Source organism: Parasteatoda tepidariorum, chromosome 11, assembly GCF_982258835.1.
Source record: "Parasteatoda tepidariorum strain Cologne lab strain chromosome 11, Ptep-v5.0, whole genome shotgun sequence".
Lineage (NCBI taxonomy): Eukaryota > Metazoa > Arthropoda > Arachnida > Araneae > Theridiidae > Parasteatoda > Parasteatoda tepidariorum.
In genome coordinates this window covers 93,372-114,659 of record NC_141765.1, presented here as the reverse complement: position 1 = coordinate 114,659, position 21,288 = coordinate 93,372, and the positions used below count along the sequence as shown (strand labels likewise).

The 21,288-nt window shown below is 29.3% G+C and overlaps 1 protein-coding gene across 2 annotated transcripts in view; it reads right to left on the bottom strand.

The window, feature by feature from the left end:
* LOC107443595 (chitin synthase chs-2) overlaps positions 1 to 21,288 on the bottom strand; it is an 86,892-nt gene that overhangs the window by 48,144 nt on the left and 17,460 nt on the right. Inside the window, exon 1 of one of the 2 annotated variants that reach the window (XM_043053559.3) lies at positions 7,790 to 7,938. The exons of the other annotated variant lie outside the window; for it this stretch is intronic. The gene's annotated coding sequence lies outside the window, so the exon portion shown is untranslated. Of the gene's footprint in view, positions 1 to 7,789; positions 7,939 to 21,288 lie in introns of those variants that run through there. 2 annotated transcript variants of the gene reach the window in all.

The following is a 21,288-nucleotide window of genomic DNA, read 5'->3' as shown; positions in this document are numbered from 1 at the left end:
GGGTGGGGGGGGGAGGAAAGCCGGTCTTTCATGGCTTGGTAACAGATGAGCAGTTCCTAATATTTTTCGGTTATGGAAGAGCACTGAATAATCTTTTGGTGGGAATCATGCTTTCCAAATGAAATTCGTTAGCTATTGCAAACAAATTAATTTACCAAAATAAGACTTGATAATTTGGAAAACTTTTCATGTGAGAAGGAAGTTTTTTCATAGTTTCATCAATGATTAGTTTTAAAATTAGGTCGTATGTCGAACAGTTTAATTCTCAGGTCTGGAGTGGCATTTAGTCTATTTCTGCCTTTATTTTTTTTTATTTCTTTTCTTTTTTTGTATGTTATAAGTTTCAAATTAATTAAATGAGCAAAATTTAGGTAGAAAAGCAATTAAAATGAAAACAAAAAGGAACTGTTATAATAAACAATGAAAATGCTTATCAGAGATTGATTGAATGTAGAGTTTTATGGCACAAGATCCAAAGGAAGATATGCTGCGCCAAACAATTTGTTGAGTCAGATTTAATGGTAAATTGTACGCTACAATTTCATCGTCATAAAATAAATGAAACTATTAAAATTGTTAATCACAAGACACGTATTTTTAAAAGTTCATAAAAATCGATAAAAGGCGTAATTCTATAAAATGCGCAGAAAAGGTAAAACGGTACATGGGTAAGAAATGAGAGAGAATAAAATCAGATAAAACAGTTATATACAATATAAAATACCAATAGCTAGCAGAAAAATACTTAGAGAAATATTTCTTTATTGTTGAAATTGGATTTTTTTTTTCAATTCATAAGTTTGAAGGCAAATACTAATGCAATTTTTATACATGCATATTGTTTATATAATTTATTCAATATATTGTTGGGAAAAATTATTTTTTATTCCTGAAAATAATCAATATATTGAATAACTAATTTATTATAATTGTATATAAATACAGCAAAAAGTTTGAAATATCATAACTGGCTAAAAAAATATCCTTACTCTCTAAAGTCCTATCACTCTTTCTAAGGAACCCTAAGGGTTAAAAACCGCTGTGTTAGATGATTGATCAAATTGCATTTTCTCCGGGTTTTGTCTTTCGGATGTGTAATTTTTATATTGGTTTCATAATGGAAATAAGTGAAGTATGAGAGGGTGACTACGTTTATGTTAATTGTTGTAATATATCGCTAGTATTGCTTCATGATCTTAATTAATAGGAATCTATCAAATAGCTTATTACTGCAGATCTAGTGAGATGGTGCCAATATAAGAATTTGGTTAGTCGTCCCGCCCGGCACTCGACTGTTACAATGCAATACAATTTGACAACCACAATAAAATACAATAAATACAGTTACAAAAAAATGACATAAGAGTACAGATGATTTCATTACAATAATGACAGCTCAACTCCAAAAGCATGACAAGAAGATCTCTTCGTAAGATGACGGTTTGATGATTAAAAACGATTAGAAAATGTATAATTGATAGCCAAAATACAATAAAACTAATTTGAAAAGTAAGCAGATTTAAAAATAGGTATATAAAAGCAACAATGAAAATCAAAATATCCAGGGTAATTCAGAATGCAATAAATATAAAAAAAAGCACCAAAAATAAAAGCATCAGTGCCCAAAATCATTAAAAAGGGTAAACATAGGAATCTAAACCAGAGTATAGGTATTTAAAATCAGTAAAAACAAAGTCAATATTAAATCTGATAAGTTAAAATACTTATGGGATGGTAAACAAGGGGTCCATGAGGTCGTTTTGGGACATTATGTCTTCGACACAGTATTTAATGATATTTCTTATGCTTTGTTTGTGTCTTTCTGTTCTGCACCACGATCTCATGTCTCCCTGGTTTTTAAAAGTGATGCCACGGAGTGCTGTAAATTTATTGCATTCCGTTATGTTAATATAATCTTTTGAGACGCAATATGTGCCTTTAGATAACAAAGAAGGGATAGTCTGGTTGGCAGGGCGCTGGGTAACGATAGTCCGAATCCAACAGACCGAAGACTAGTAAATAGTGACTGGTGCACGTTAATTCTGTTGGGTCACAAAGTCTTCCATGTTCCCATAACAAATTATATCTATTGAGGTACTGAATTGGAGATTGATCGTTCTCTGGTTCAGTCAAAATTACGATCTGTGGATCAATGAATGAATGGATGGATGGATAAATGGGTCCCCCCTATAAACGGGTGTGACGTATGGGAGTGGCAGAAGTTGAATTCGTGGCCATAGATGGGGCCACTTTGAAACAAGAGCAATCGCACTCCTTGCGCTAATGGCTTACGACAGTAACAGCAGATAACAAAGAGAGAATTAAAACTGCAGAAAAGATTTCTATTACACAAAAGAAACATCGTTAAATTAACTAATTTAACACCAGTAGGTACTGGCTTGATCGTGGCCTTTCAAAATACACTTAAGATGCCACTGAATTAGGAGTACACTATGTGATACAATAAAAGATGCTGCACTTCATAAACGCACATAAAGGCGTTATGTTAACTGCATTAACTAATATTATGGTTATATTTAATCAGTTTGTAGTCATTTGAGCTAATGTTTGATTTCACTGGCTACCTACAATAAGGCTGAGCCACCTCACATCGTTCAAGAATAATTGTGTTTTGCAGTTTACCTGATCGTTAATGAATCGCCGAACCAATTTTGGGTTTACGACTACCAATCTTCAACTCCGTAGCCTTGTAATTTCGAACTAATCCAGAAGAAAAGAAACTCCTGGATCAGTACCCCCCAGGGGTAGGATTTGTTATGGGAACATGGAGGACTTTGTGACTCGACAGATTTAATGGCATCAGTCACCATTTACTACACGGGGAGTCTCCAGCCGGCGGGGATCGAACCAACGACCTTTTGGACATGGACCCAGTGCCCTACGCTATCTCCACCCTATATGAATGGTTGAGCGTGTAAAACTAAGCACAGATGGAGCTAGGGGTTAAAATTCGTCGCAAGACTTCCGGGTTACTATGATTTCTGCGCCTAAGCTTGAAAAAGGGAGAGATCAAATAGTATACTTGTAGTGTTTACAATATAACAAATTTTCTAAATTTAAATGTCAACAAAACAAGCATAAGACTCCACAAGCATGCTATTCTCAGCACGATGCAATCCAAAAAATAACAGTGATATTTTAAGCAATTATAGCCAAATAAGGCAAACACTCAAAACATGGCAAACCTTTATTTATGCTGTGATATTAATTTTCCCAAATTTGTTTCAGGCTCCCAACCAGTTAGAATTTATAAATTATTATATTAAGCCTGTTCACAAGTAAGCATAACATAAGTTTCTTCTTGTTTCAGGAAGTGTTTACATTCAGTCAACCATCTGGAAGACATGGTTCCGAGTAAATCACCGAAGTCATAGGCTGTGGGCAACGAGTGGGTGAGTGACGATCACTTTGATGAGCCTGCGAAAGGACCAAGTATGTGCGGTATCGGTCTTCGTTAAACTGTTGTATAGGCTCCGCCTTCATCACGTAGTGTCCGACGAAATTATTTCGCTATTTTTGAGAGAAAGATGTGGACAATCCTGATCAAGGTTGCTTATTGACGATCGAATGACAAAAATATTTATTTCACAATCTTTATGTGCGTTTTTTTTAACATTAAATATTTCATAAATTTGACGACATTTTTCTTTTTCGAGTGAATAGTTTGAGACATTTTGCTGCAAGATATTTAATTAGCTAGAGTTACGAAAGGTATAATAGCAGATGATAAAGCGAAGTAAGAGACTGAAAAAGTCTACGTTTGGCGAGCATTAAGGGTCGTCCGAGGAGGTGGGGCCAAGTGCCAACTCCTGGTGAACGAACTATAGTGCTCGACTTCGTGTCGTCTTGCTACCAAAGTGGAGGAGATATTTCCTCTGCAGATCATTCACATGGATGTTTCCCAAACCGTCGCCAATAGATCATTGTGTAGTTCTAGTGTGGCATATTAATACTACTAATACTCTAACGATTTAATAATAACGATAATTATGTTCAACTAAAGAGAAATTTTTTTTTTCAATCCCAAAGTTTCTTTGTTACAAAAATAAATTTTTTAGCTTCCTAGAGGTCTGCTTCGATTACCTTTAAAATATTGAATTAAATTGGAAAAATTTCTGGTAATTAAATAATTTCAAATTTATACGTTGTTACTTATTAAAAACAACCAAAATCTTTTTTAAAAATTTGTTTTGAAAATATGTATGATTTAATTATCGTAAAAAGATCAAGCTTTATTGACGAGACCAAAAATAAAAGGAAACAACTCATATGCATAGTTAAATTTGTTCTTTCAAAGCAATTAGAGCAAATTGTTTTTTCAACGGTAATTTACTCTGAATTTTCTAACATTTTTATAATCGCAAAATAATTTTTAAAAAAACATTTAAAATTCAAGTCTTTGCTGATTAAGGTAAGCTGATGTTCTAATTTAAGTGTTACATAACAAAATATTTGGAGATTGTATTATAAATAAAAATGAAATTTAGGTTAATTCAAAATAATAAATAAATATTTTAATTCAATATATGATAAATTTTAAAATCTGCTAACAAATCCACATTGAAATTTTTATACTCATACTTAGATTCTTCTACTGCAAATGACGCACTTTTTATTTCACTTTTTTTCAACTTATTTATAAACCAAAAGTCTTTCTGACTAACAAAACATATAGGTCAAAGGAATATATTAATAGCATTTTGAACAGATTGGGCCGGTAATCAAACTGTATCATGCTGACCGTCGGGTAAGTACGGCACTCGTATACACAAAACGTTGCATGGATGTCTGCTAAATATGGCACTCGTTAAGAACAATTATTTCCAAATTGTGAAGTGGAAATTCTTTAGTTTTCATGCAAATTCCTGGGTAGTTGAGAACGGAAATAAGTAGGTATGGCTGGAAATTGTTATAATTAGGTATGGCTGAATTTAGTAAGTATGAAGTATTAAAAGTACAATTTTTATTTATACCTATAATGGCTTATGAAACTTATCTAGACAAGTATTAATGTAGTTTCTTATGTGGTTCTTATTTTATTTTATAACCGTCGTTGAATAGCCGACTCAATTTTTGGGTTTACGACAACTAATGTTCAACTCCGTAGCCTCGTAATTTTGAACCCAATCCAGAAGACAAGGGGACTCCTGGCTCAAGTATTGGGAGAAATTTGTCTTCGAGGAAGACTTTTTGATAGAAATAACCAGCATTTGCGTCTCATAGAGGGGAACCTCCCGCGGTTAGCCTGCGGCAAAGGGGCTCTAACCCATAATCCGTTTACCACTGAGGATATTTCACGTCAGCACTGTGGTCGGTGCAAGCCGGATGCGGAATTCGTATTGACCAGCTATCGCCGGGATCGAACCGCGGTTCACTTCATTGGAATGCTCTATCCCCTGACCCATCACGGCTCTATGTAGTTCTTATGTAGTTTTTAAATATGAATCGAATGAAACAAAAAAAAAAAAAACAATTGATAGGACTAATAGTTTAAAAATTATTACACCTTATACAAATTATTAGAAGCACTATACGATTCTAGTTAAAATCTTAGTTATCGGGTGATACTATACAGTTTTATCGTTCCAAAGAGACTGAAACCGGTTTGTACTTGTTTGCGTTTTCGTATAAATTGGTTAGACAATATATAACAAATTCGACGATTGGATAAATTAGACGATATATTACATAAATATGGAATATTTATTATATCAGGTACCATATTAGTATATTATAATAATTAGACCAAATTATTAGACACACTGCAGTGTTTTAATAATTATATATTTTGCACTAGTTTACATGCAATACTTACATATTTGGATATACATGTAATGGATTTTTTAGTCAGGAGATTTTTTATATACTTCCTATTTGTATTTATTTTTAACGTAATGCATTACAATGTTAACCGATTGATACAGGAACGTAAACCGATTTCAGTCGCGTAAAAACAATAAAGTTGCAGAGTATCACCTGATAATTTAGATTTTACATAGAATCTTATAGTAAGTCTAGTAATTTGACCAGGGATTGTATGTATAAAAAGTACAGCTTTGTACCAGCACCTTCGTGAGCATCTGACATTGTTAAATAGACAAGTGAAGTATGGGATCGCGTGTTTATTACACTAAACTGAATAAAATCCAATTCAAGTCTATAGAATTAAAAATTGAAGCTATGAGAGTTCAAGAGAAAAGTTTCAAGTAAAAAGAAAAACTTTTGTAATTGTACGTATTTATGCTTCTGACATCGCTATCTAAACAAAAGGATCATTATTTCACATTTCTTATATTAAATTCAATAAATTAAAAACTATTGAAGGTTTTATGATTTATAAGGAAGGTATAAAAATTACAACTTTAATACATGATAATCTCATAATTTCTAAACTATTGGTTTTATCAACTTGGTTATAGTTTCATTCAATTTAGCGTAAAGCAATACATAGGATCCAAGATCAAATATTTCGCTATAATGGCAATATCAAACGCTTCAACAGCTATAAGTAAAAAAGGGTACTTTTTTTACTTATAAAATTTTTTGCAACTTGATCTATTTGTCCTATTTGATTTAGAGTATGAAAAAAAGGAAATATGCCTCAATTGGCTGGATAAGAGTTTCTGACTCGTCAATAGGTATTAATCAAAACATGTACTTTTTATACTTTATACGTACTATATTCCTCCTAACTTTTAAAATATTAGTCCTATCAACTTTGTTTTATGTAATTCAATTCAATGTAAAAAATTTATAAGAAACAATACCTCACTTGTCTAGTTAGTAAATTTCAAATTTTTCCTCTTTTGACTCTCTCTACCCCTCAGTTTATTCAAGATAGCAGCTGAAGCTCATTTTGAGGAGGGGAGAAAACTTCAGTTTTCTTTATTGGACTCAAACTGTAACTTTTATAATAATTTCCAGCTTTCTCCCATTTATTTCCGGTTTTTGAACCTCCCCCCCCCAGAGCGAGAGGCGGCCCATTTCGAAATGTTTAAGAGTGTTTCAAACTGTTTTATAACACTATTCTTTTATCTATATGGTTTAAACTAGTTATTAAAGTATGCGTTTTTCAGTTTAAGTATTTATATGTCTTTTTCTTTAGAAATGCCAATACTTGCAGAAACAAAATTAGTCCAAATATTTTGTATAGGAAACCATCAAAAGATTCAAAATTAAAACTTATGTTAGCATAAATCCAATAAAAAAGAAAGCAATTGTTCCTTTACTGTTTGCAATGATTTAGTATTTGCTTAGTCAAGAAGCAAATGTAGATTTTTACCGTCGAACAATATAAAATTGTATATACATAGATGTGAGAGTACATTTTCTCCTTCCCAGTGTTGAGAAAAAAATTTGAAGAATATACGTACCGATAAATTATGAATCTGAATAATGAATATTTTTTTAAGATATAATGCAATGCTTCAAAATCTTTTAACATTTGAATCTAGAAATTATCATCAAAAGATTACAAGAAATATACTATAAAATTCGTACAAGATGTAAAAAAAATTAAATGGGATATTTTTAATAGAAATGATGGAAAATGTCATGTTAAGAATTAGGCTTTTTCCCTTATCTTCGATTTCTACATGAAAAATGAATCTGTATAGTTTATATACAAGCTGCTGAAATTACAATTTAATCTAAAATGTATATTATGAACAGTGAAATAAACAATTTTTTTTGTTTGAGTATATTTGCTATCTATAATTAACAGCATTAAAATAATGAGTAATCCTAGTTATAGAAAGAAATTTCTTACTTTTCTTAGGCCGTAAAAAATCTTGAAATGTCCTCGTAAAAATTTTGAAAGTATACTTTATGCCATAATTTATTCAAACACTCATGCAAGTTTCCATGAATTAAAACTTTTAAGCGTATGTTTTAGCTCGAATTAGACTTGGTTGAATTAAATTAGTCGTATTGGCTTATTGAAATTACATACATTTGCAGGCTTGTGTGCTCAATTTAGGCTTATAAACCTTTATCAAGTAGAACAGATTGAACAATCCAGAAAAAGACATCACGAAGAACACATCCAGGGTTATGGTGTGATGTGAACCCGCTGCCTCCATGCTTTGCACAGCGCTTGGCGGATTTTATTGGTTTATTGGAATTACATATATTTGCAGGCTTGTGTGCTCAATTTAGGCTTATAAATTGTTAAGCAGAAGGACAGACAGAACAATTTAGAGAAAGACATCACGAAGAACATATCCAGGGTTACGGCGGGATTCGAACCCTCTACCTCTACGCTTTGCACAGCGTTTGGCTGATTTATTAGTTTATTGGAATTACGTAGGCTTGTGTGCTCATTTTATGCTCATAAACTTTTGTCAAATAGAAGGGCATATAGTTAGAAGGACAGCACGAAGATACATTCAGGGTAACAGCGGGATTCGAACAAGCTACCTCCAAGCTTTGCACAGCGTTTGGTGGGCGATACCGCTCGGCTAGGGAGGTCCCTGAAATAGTTGTAAAAGGAAGTATGTGCTTTTATCTCCTATTGTGACTCCTTGACACAAAATCAGTAATAAACCAAAATGAAAAAACAACATAACAGGGAGCCGTTATGGCTCAGGTCATCCAGCTATGGCTGATCGATACGAATTTCGCGCCCAGCTCGCACCTACCAGAGTGCTGACGTAAAATATCCTCAGTGGTTTCAAATCATGGGTTAGATTCCCCTTGCCGTCTGACCAACCGTGGCAGGCTTTCATGGTTTTCCTCTCCATGTAACACAAATGTTAGTTAGTTCATTAAAAAAGTTCTCCACGAAGGTAAATTTCTCCCAATACTTGAGTTCCTTTGTTTTCAGGATTGGATTCAATATTACAAGGCTACGGAGTTGAACATCGGTAGTCGTAAACTCAAAATTGGATAGGCTGTTTAACAACGATTGATTGATTTAACTCTTATGTTACAATAACATAACAGCTAAATCAATGCGATATATCATTTCACTCTCGTATGGTTAACTTACAAATTTTATTGGATATGAAGCAACAATATAAAAGCAACATGATTGCAACTCCATCCAATGAAAAATCCGTGCAACCGAAACCATAATTATGTAATTTAACACTTACTGATCAAAAAATTGCCATTTAACTTGTAACCAAGTTGTATTAATTTTATCAGCTGGTTTTTAAAAGGCATATTTGATTTTAATTAAATATAAAAGAAAGAACGTTAAAAATTATTTTAATCAATTAGATAACATTGAAATTATTGTAATGTATGACATTTCTCTTTAAAACGGTTTAATAACGAATTTTATTGGATACGGAGCAACAACATAAAGTTATGTAATTGCAACTTCAGCCAACTATTTGTTGGCTTATTATCTGTGTAACTAAAATATTGATTTAATAATTTTGACATTTATTGATTAGAAAGAAATCATTTAACTTGTATTTTTAAAAAACAGGATATTTTGATTTTATTAACTGATTTTTGAATTTTACATTTGACTAGTTTTAACTTTGATTTCAAATTGTCAACTTTTAAAATTTTTTATTGAATAACTAATCTTTTATCGTTATTGTTGTATTAGTTTATTTTTATATTCAATGATAAAAATTAAAAATTTAGAAACAACTTTTATTTAACGTCTTTAGCTATAGATATGGGTGTAAATTTTTCATGGTTGTTGTTTTATTAGTTTATTTTTATATTCAATGATAAAAAAAGAAGAAAAGTTGAAAAAAATTTATTTAACTTCTTTAGTTATAAAGATTTATGGTTTGTATGGTTTAGTATGATTTATTACCTTAATTAAGGAACCGGCTGGATATGATCTGATAATGATTATTCTTTTGAACAGGGGTCTACAAAATATTCGATATCTCTAAAGGATAGAACTAAATTTCATGAAGCCCGAAAATATCTACGCATTCTAATTCAAAAAAGAAAAGAAAAATTGGGTTTTTTTAAAATATTAGGCGCCATGTTTAATTCTCCGAGGCAACTGAGATTTGTAGACCCTGTTTTTAAGTAAGATATCCTTCAAACCTTTTATTTGTTTTTAAGTGTAATTGTATTTTGGAGTGAAATATGATTGATTTTATATCATTTTAAGCATAATAACCGTTTTAGAGATTGGATAAGGCAATTTTATATATTCAAGCAAATTATCTTAACAAATTTGTATAGGATAAAAAATGTAATATTTTTTTGGAATTATTTTTTGTTGAGAGTTATGTTTACAGTTCTTTAAAACCAATAACTATTTGTAATATAAAAAAAATCCATTTTTGTTTCCTACTTTTGTTATCCTGATAATTATATAATATATATTTTATTCCAACATCTATGCTGATTAACTTAAAGATATTACATTTAATTTACAAAAGATATAAACTGTATTTAAAATAATAATAATATTTTTTTAATTGTAAAATTTGGAACTAATCTTTAGTACACCTTATTATGATTTATCTCAGGATAAGCATTCGCTAAAGACATATCACAAGGACAATAGTTTTCAATTTGAATTCTAATCTTCTAAATCTTTTTAAGTCATAGATTTCAATGCATGTTTGAAAGCTCCTTTGTTAAATCAGGAAGGGGATGTGTTGCAATGCTTTTGAACATTTAGTTTGAACAAAGAATACATGACTTTGAACTTAGCTTTCGTACAAAGAATAAATTTAATTCCGTTAATCAGGTTTTTTTCACTGCCATATATTTAAGCTTAGAAGAAGATAAACTCCTAAATAGGATAATATATATTATATATAATATATATATATATATATATATATATATATATATATATATATATATATTTATATATATATATATATATATTTATTTATATATATATATATATATATTTATTTATATATATATATATATATATTTATATATATATATATATTTATATATATATATATATATATATATATATATATTTATATATATATATATATATATATATATATATTTATATATATATATATATATATTTATATATATATATATATTTATATATTTATATATATATATATATTTATATATTTATATATATATATATATTTATATATTTATATATATATATATATTTATATATTTATATATATATATATATTTATATATTTATATATATATATATATTTATATATATATATATATATATATATTTATATATATATATATATATATATATATATATTTATATATATATATATTTATATATTTATATATATATATTTTATATAAATATATATATATATATATATATATATATATATATATATATATATATATATATATATATATTTATATATATATATATTTATATATTTATATATATATATTTTATATAAATATATATATATATATATATATATATATATATATATATATATATATATATATATATATATATATATATATATATATATATATATATATATATATATATATATATATATATATATACAAGATTTGATAATTTAAGCACTCTTTTTGCATATTGAAGGTAACTTTTTAGGTTTTTATATTGTTGTCATGGTAAAATAATCCATTGGACTTAAGTATTAAGATTTTTATAAGTAATGAAATTGTACGAAAGGTTACTCGAATCCTTACCTTCATTTTAATAATTTTTCATTGTAGTTAAAGAAAACCAGCCATTGAGGGAAATTTTAATTATATTTGTAAATAGACAACGTAAAGGCATGCAAACGAGAGAAAAAATTAAAATATTATTTTTTAAGGGGTAAAATTGTACAAAAATTGTGTCCAATATATTGGACGTTGATCAGGAGGTTTATGAATTCAATTACATTCTATTGTGAGCAATTTCCGGGTTTTTCATTTTTATCAGGCTTGTTCCAAGGGATTAATTTGATTTTTTGAATAAATTTATTCAAAATCAATTACTTCAAATATTTATTCGAAGTTGTTACAAATGACTATCTGGAATCCATTATATCAAAATTAAATGTAATCATATTCTCAGGGGTTTCCATTTTTATCAAACTTATTCTAAGGGTTTCATCTGATTTTTTTTTATTTTATCCAATATTTTTTTGAAATAGAATTGTTGCTACAAATGTCTATCTGAAATATCAATCCATTATATCAAAATTAAAAATAATAATATTCTCATGAGTCTTCATTTTAGCTGGCATATTCTAATGGTTTCATCTGAATTTTTATTTGACCTAATATTTATTCAAAATTAAATTGGTGTTATAAATGGTTATCTGGAGTCGTAAGGGCTCAGGGGACGGAGCATTCGCCTTCCAATGTGGTGAACCGGGTTCGAATCCCAGCATTGGCTGGTCAATACTAATTCCGCATTCGGCTGGCACCGACCACAGCGCTTACTAAAGTTGTCTATAACTATACTATAACTGTATTGACTATAACTATAGTTGTTAAGAATAGCTTTCTAGAATATAAATCTATTTAGTCCAAATTAAATTTAACCATATTCTCAAGGGTTTCCATTCATCAGGCGTATTCTAATGGCTTCCTTTGATTTTTTTTTCAATATTTATTCAACAAAATATTTAATAATATTCGATTGGGAGAGAGCTACCATTTTTTGCCTAATTCTAATGATTTCAACTGATCGTTTCCTCGCCCAGTATTTATTCCAAATTTAATTTAATTACTTTCTGTTGTAAGCAATTTGCAAGGTTTTCATTTTTAACAGACATGAGGGGATTATCGACTATGTCAACCTCCATCTATTAAAAGGTACCTCTACATAGAATCAAGTTGATTGATTGATATGAGTGGAATCTCGGTGTTAAGCGCGAAGCGCTTCTAACCGATTCATCTATACTGTTTTGGCATTTAGTCCAGAGGTCATATACAGTTCATAGTTCTAAGTTAGGATCAGATAATAAGTCCATGATGAGGTGAGGCATGAGTTGATTCAGTAGTACATCAGTTGTATGGGGAATTCCCCTGGATTAAAGTTGTGAGAAGATGCAGTACGTCTTGGTCCTTCAGCAAGTCTTTAAGTTCACTGATGAGGCTAACAAGTCTGTGGGCTGTAGAAGTAGTCGTGTCCTTGGTCGTTTTTCTCTTTCGACTGGGACGGGCCTCGCACCCAGTGAAATTTGAGGTGTGGTTTTGCATGCAGTTGCAGCATTTAGCTGGGGAGTCTCGGCTCTTTCTGCACTGGAATGAATAGTGCCCTTCGGCACATTTCATGCATCTTGGGCTGGAGGAGCAGGAACGTTGGGTGTGGCCGAAACTCTGACATCGAAAACACTGCAGCGGCCGCCGGCCGCCGTGGTATTTCTCTATGCTGATCGGGATCTGCTTGATGCTCTCAATATGGTAGATCATCTCGTGATTGGCTAGCATTGGCATAACGATGAGGTACAGGGGGAGGGGCCTAAAGGCTTCACCCACTTTCTTCTTAAACTGGACATAGAATCAAGTTAACATGTCTTTAATACTAGTGATTTGGTATTTAATATTTATAGTGGTAGTTATGCCACATTACTCCCCATGCAGAATTTAATCTGTGATAGAATTCGATGAACGAATACCATTAGCTGATTTATACTGTTTTTATTATTTTCATTTATATCAGTTCGCTCATTATAATTTTTCTTTATTATTGTTTATTTCCATTTCTCTCATTATTATTTTTTTCCCTTCAATTTTGTTGATTGACCGGGAGACTTTTTTACTTAGCTCTATATATATTAAACATATCAACTGTTCAATGTGGATCACCCATCGATGCTCATATCACGTCCGCAGGTCACCATTGAGGGGATTATCGACTATGTCAACCTTCATCAATCAAAAGGTACCTCAAGATAGAATCCAGTCAACATGTCTTATATACTAGTGATATGGTATTTAATATTTATAGTGGTACTTATCCCACAAACATATTCATATGGTGTTGGACTTAATTTTCATTTCCCTGCTCTATGAAATAGATCGCATTTAATAGTGAGTGATTTTCGGGGTTCTCGTTTTTAACAGGCTTTTTCCAATGGTTTTTTCTCATTTTTTTTTCACTGTCTAACATTCACACAAAAGTAAATTTTATCACATTCTATTCAAATCAATTTGAGTCAAATCAAATTTGTTTTGTTGTTAATCAAAACGATTTTGAAATTTTTTGGGCACATGCGGTGGACTGCTGAGCTTGAAAAATCTGAAACATTTAATAGCTGGGTATGTTAATTTACAAAATGCTTACCCGAATGAAACTTTAATATGCCCGGACATCTTTATTGATTGCATATTGATGAAAACACATGATTGAACCTATTATTAATCTGACGATAAAAAAGACAGTAACAACGACACATCAAAACAAAAACAAAACTTCACTTTCAGACAAAAGGCACCAACACTTTCAATTTTAGTCAACAAAAAAAATTAATTAGTTAAAATTAAGCATTACTAACAAGAAGTATTAAGCACGATTAAGTATTGATGGTGTAAATAAAGAACACTATTGTTAACAACGATATTATCAAAATTATTATAAAGAGCACTATTGTTAACAATAATATTTTAAAAATTATTATATGATATGTGCGTGCCCTTCAAGATACTTTGAAGCGATGCTGTAAAATTATACAATAATTATACTCACAGATAGAAAAGTAGGATTTTTTTAAAATAAAAATAAGCGTGACTTATGAAATATAAAAGTAAACTAATTTCAATAAACAATTTCTTATTTTTGTATGATTAAATTTATTTAGATTTTAGCAAATCGAAACGATTTTTTCTCATCCCTCTTTTCGTAGCCATTTTTTCGCCTCATCCGACATCTTGATGGTTTTTCATCAAAATTTAATGCACTTAATCGGTACCAAGGGTATATTTGATTGAACATTCCCGGGTGAGCATGTAAGGGCAAAAAATACATGCCCGATCAGAATTTTTAGAATTTTTAAATGTCTGAGCTATATCGGGCAATTTTTAAGCATTAATAAACTGTTTGGAGTAGCTTAATAATTAGAAGTTTACGTACTCAGATATTTTTCTCGTTCACGAAACTTCAGAAATACCTTTTGAGGCACTAAAGCAGCTGCTAAGAAAAAAGAAAGAAACGATTTTCCAATTTTAAAAATTTCAAATCAACTCTTTCTTATTAATGAAATAATATTTACAGGCTATATTTAACCCTGTAGATAAAGTTCACAAAGTTATATTATAATTTCATTTTTTTTTAAAACTCTACTATCTTATTATGCAGAATAATCATTTTATTATCATAATCATTTTATCAGACTATTATTGTAGAACCTGCAATTGTGAGACTTAACTACTAAAACAGTTGCATTTATCGCGATATTCATTAAAAATCTTGTCTATGTACTATGAGACACCTTATTGTATACAGAATTTTTTTTACAAAAAATAAACATAAAAATACGCATCATAAGGATACGTATTTTTATCAGTGTAAATATTATAACCATAATACAATCATTAAAACCATTATAGCCATTTTTAAGTAGACCAACTTTATTTTTCAATCGATAGGGTAGGTTGCAAAAATCGATAGGGGCGGTCCCATTAAAAAACTACCATAAGTTTGGTACACATTTCCTTGTACATATTAATCTAAATAAATAAATAATAACTAATTTTCAATATGTTTTAAAGATGACATTCATCTGATTTCGATATAAAACATAGTAATTTGAAAAACTTCCATTTGACCTAAGTTTTTGAATATGTGTGGCATATTGATTGGCACAAAAATTCGATTGGCATTAAAAAAAAATTTATCAGCGTAAAAACTATTACTTAAAACAATAGTTAAAAAATACATCTTTCTTCATAATTCCAACCATTTTATACTTTTAAAATTTAAAAAAATCCTCATTAAAATGATAAAGATAGAAGTATTTTACCGTAGATATAAAACATAATTATTTAACTCAGTTTTGTACAAATTGATTTAATAGCTTGAGTAATTAAAAAAAATAGATGAAATCTCTTATGAAGTAAATAACTTTTGTGTTCCTTTTCATTCATTCGTTTACAATCAAACCTTATTATAATTAATATGCGAGCGTAGTAAATTCTGTGCTAATGCAAAACTAGAAATTAAATGCACGATTTCAAAAGAGAAAGAAAAAATATTTTAACACATAATAAAGAGTAATAATAATTAGATAGCAAAAAAATTAATTGCATAAAAACAACGTATTCGGATCGATTTATTAATCTCATTTCCGCAGTTTCTATTCATTAGTTGACAATAAATAGTAATTACGTAGACCTACTTTATTTTTCAATGATTGTTGTCAAGAATGATAAGTTGATGTTTTAAGTGGGGGTTGAGCAGGATTTAATATCAATTTGCTTGATCTTTTTTTTATGATTCAGTAATTTAGGTAAGAGAGTGGTTTCTAACTAATGTTTAATATTATTTATTTATACATTTTTTTTGTAATATGTTTTATTTTAATTTCCGGCTTGTTTTCAAACCTTCTATTGAAAAATCACTAATTTTTAATATGTTTTAAAGATAATATTCATGATATTCATCTGATTTCGATATAAAACATCGTAATTTGAAAAACTAACATTTGACCTAAATTTTTGAATATGCGTGACTTATCTCAGCAGTGGCTTGCAAGGGGGCAACGGCCCCAGGCATATATCCAAAGGGGACATCCTTTTGGCAACTAAGTACACTAAAACTTGAAATCTATTATGAAATTTTTTTATGTCAATAATGTTTGAACAGATAAGTATTTTGCTATGGTGAGATATTTTATGAAGAATAAAGTATGATTTTCAAGCGAATTTAATAATTAAATTTAAATGTTCTTTATATTTAAAGAAAATTTAGGATTATTTTGTTGGAAATAATAAACATTTTACCATATAATAATTTTCATTTACATCAAGTTAAGTAAAAAATGAAATTTTAGATTTATATAAATACATATAATTCCTAAGTTTTTCAAAATCAAATTGGCCTTTTTCTACCAGTTTTAGTTATTTATTTATTTATTTCCCACACCTCTACACTCCATTATATTGTATCTGAGTAAAATAAATCGTCAATCATTATTTCTTTGTTAAAAAGTAAAAAAAAAAACGACCTGTGATTCATGAAAAGAGTGAAATTATCGATCTCAGCTGATAATTTAAAGGTATTTACATAAAAAATAAATCAGGAATTGAAACAATGATATTTTAATTCCGTGTCCTAATGAAAAACCACTTAATAATTAAAATAATAATGTTTTAAAACCTACATCATTAGAGATTATGTGACTTTAAAGTGACACATTTCCTTTCGTATTTAAATACTTTCAAAAATTGTGTTTTATTACTTCTATTTATAGCATTTCTCAAGTAGAATAATAATAAATGTTCTTCACCTCGTTTTCTAACAAAACATTGATGAAGGTTAATTCTACTGACCTGCATCTTCTTTTGCCCTTCTTTTACTGCATCATAAATCATGCGTTATTTAAAACAGTTGAGAAACAATCATTTCTTTCTGCTAATGAATGTTTGCCGGTCATGAAGACGATATGGAACTCTTATCTTCAATTCCGTTCCTAACTGTCTTCTCTGAATAGCAACTTTAGGGTTTTTTAGGGGCAACTTTAATGGGGTTTCTTCCATTTCTTATTGGACTGCAGGCCATTTTCATGTTTTAAAATATTCTTTTCTCTCTATATATTTGTTTCTTGATTCGATTATAGGATTCTTTAACATGGTTTTGCGAAGTTCTGTTGCCAAAGAAAATAGAAAGTCACAGTTTAAATACCTTACACTTGAAGCAAAATGATGATTTTAAACTAAATATCATCGTGCTGGAAAAGAACAAGCGGGAATTTAGAACGGACAAATAACTTAAATGCTTTAAAAGTTATTAAACTTTTTTAAAAACCGCCAATTTGGCGACATTTTTCAACCTAGATGAAAATTATCAAAATCACTGCCTTATTCTCAGTTTTTGCAAATTTTTATGAACCCAGATAATGCAGCATTGGAATAAGTTTTTAAATGCAAAAAAAATTAGACCACAACCGCTTTTCATTCCAACGCTGTGGGTTTTCTCCATATTGGCGTTTTGCGTCTTTTTCAGAATAAGAGCTGTCTTTAGATTGGCTAAACTTGTCCTAAAAGTTATGAGTAACTGTTGGAAATTCACAGCAGCAATGAAAATAGCACATTAATCACAAAAAAAGCATAATTTCATGTGACGAAGAAGTCTTTGAAAAACAGCCTTAACTCTCTTTCGATAGGATTAAAAGGAATCCTGAGCAATAATTCTGAAACCGTGAGCAAAAATATATACGGACTATCCCGAATAACTTTTGATCTAATGATCGAATCTTCACATTCTGGGATTTAATCTTAAAGGCTAGAGGAGGTTTCCTCAAATATGCTAATTTATTAGTGCTGACAATATTATAAGTTACGAAATCAAACACAAAAACGTACTTTCTCTGAATAAATACTTTTACTTGTATGCCTTTTTTTAACGGTAATTTCAAATTTTTTTTTTAATATTTTATTTAATAATTGTCAAAAAAATTTTAAATTATGAGGTATAAAATCTTTTACATCATTTTAAAGAATGTTATTTTGCATTGCAAAATAAAAAATCTGAGCAAAATCGGACGAATAGTTCCTGAGAAATAAAATTTTAAATCGCATTTTTAAAATTTAATTTATCAGGAATTATTCAACCTATTTTACTCAAATTTTGTCTTTTTGTTACACAAAATTACATTCTTTGAAATATTGTAATAAACTGTACTCCATATGATTCAAATTGTTTTTCGACTATAAGATAAAATAATAAAATAAAATTATAAAATAAAATAATAAAATAAAATAATAAACAAAATATATAATACTTACTAAAAGTTATATTTCTGCGTGGAAATTATCTTTGGATGAACAAATTTTATAATTATGTAAAAAAAATTTTTAATTCGCTTAAAAAATTCTCGAGATTTGATGAAATACACCAAAAGTAAAATTAACATTAAGGGGTGGACTAAGGTAATTTTGGACTGCTCTCCTGACCAAACTATTGGGACCATAATTACGGAATTTTGGAGGTCAGAAATCTGAATCCATCAAGAAAAAGGTATGCTTGTTCAGTGAAAGTAGTTTTTTGTGTCTGATTTTGTAACTTAAAATAAATTAAAATATCGTTAGCACTAATTAATTAACATATTTGAAGTCACCCCTAGACCCATTAAGATTGAGTCCTAGAATGCGAAAATCCAATTATAAGATCAAAATTTATTTCAGGGGGATTCATTTTTTATTTTTCGAACTATACAAAAACTTTTTATATAAAAATGTTGTTTCTTTATTCGAAATAATGCCCGCGTCGAGCGCTCCCCAATATAGACGTAGTTTATTGTTTTTTTTTTTTTTTTTTTAATTTTCTCTAGCATTTTGTTAATTATTCAACTGGATATGATCATATAAATTCAACTGGATATGACCAAGAAAATCGTATTTCTTGTACAGACTTACAGGGAATGCGAAATCTTAATTGTTATGTTTAATTACCTCCACATTTAACACTCAGCAACTTCTTTATTATTTATTTCTCTTCCAAAATAGGCTATTCTTTTAGGCCTTAAATAGCAGGAAGTTAATTTTATTTATCATTTTTAAATTTGTTGATTTTATTTTATTTGGTGCTTAATTTTTGATAAGTTGAAGAAAATCACTCTTAAAACTGAATTGGCTATGTGACTCTAAATCAACATAAACGCAATTATTCCGAACCTTATGACAACAGTTAAAAATACCATAATTGTATAAAAATAAATGTTTAGTATTTTTATTGAAAACAGAATTACTGAAACAAAAATAATTGTTTGAGGAAAAGGCATCGTTTAAATGGAGATTTTTGGAGCTCTACAAGAGTTCTTAAATTAAACAAATTAAACACTTAATTTGCTTTTTTTTTTTTACTTTCAGATTTCCCCAATAAAGAAATAAATTGAAGGGAGTTAGTTTTCTATCACATCAATAAAATCTCAATAGTTCACGGCTTTAATTCCACATTGTTCAAAACTTCACTTTGACTATCGATTAGATTTTTTGCGATATCGATAGGCAATCTGTTTATCAATACCCAATACCTGTAGCCGCAAATGAGGTATATCTATGACTCGGCATTGATTACTAAGATCACTTAACACTAGATTGCCTAAGGAAGTCATTTTGACCGCTTTTAATTTCAATTAGAAAAACAATTATGCCTATAATGACGCAATTTCTTAGAATTTTGTGACTTTTTGTACAACATATAATTTTTTTTTATTGTTAATATTTACTAATAACTTGTTAAATAACTGTAAATAATATAAAAAAATGTTAAAAAATAATTTTAAACAAATTTATTTACGCATTCACAATCCTGTCATTTTGACTGCCTTTAGGCAATATAGGTATAGATTAATTTTCCGTCTTTCTAGTGTTAATGAGACTGGTAATTACAACAATAATCTCGTTAAGAGCAAGAATCTGAGAGAGTGACACACTTGAAATACACGCCATCTCAGATTTTCTTCAAAAAATTACCAGTTGTTATATACCTTGTCAAAAGACAAAATCTAAAATATTTTGCCCCAAAGTTGAGTTGTTCATTTTTTATGGCCCCCCAAAGTTCAGAGCGTTGCAGGAAAATTGCAATGATCCACAGCTCTTATCGCAAACAAAGTGCCTCCGAGTAATTTAAATATCTGAAAAGTAAGGATGTTGAACTTTGTAAAATGGGTGAAAAGTTTGTGGCAAGTTGTTGCCACAAGGTCACCGAAGGTCGTAAAGAGAAGCGTTTTTGATGTTTTTCGCAATTTTCAACGATTAACTATAGCTTGCGCCTTATAGTTGCCACGGTAAATAATGTGTCAATTGAAAGATAAACAGAAACAATTTCAAAAATTTTTCATATAATTAAGGCATATTTAATGCGCTCTTAATTATTTGAAGTTGAAACTGAAAAATTTTCAAATTTTACCAATATTTTAACAGTCATAATTTTTTGCGGCATAAATATATTGAAATAATTTTACCTTTATTTTTCTCCATTATTAGTCTATCTAAAAAAGTAAAATTTATTGAGGCATGTAGCTTTAAAAAAATTAAAAAAATTTTTAACATACCATGTTTCGATATTTTCTTTCTCGAAGCAACTTACTCGAACACTTTACTTTCTGTATACATTTCACAATAAAAACCGATATTTTTAACATTTAATTGTATATAATCTTGTTCGATATCATTTTAAAATAATATTTTATTATCATT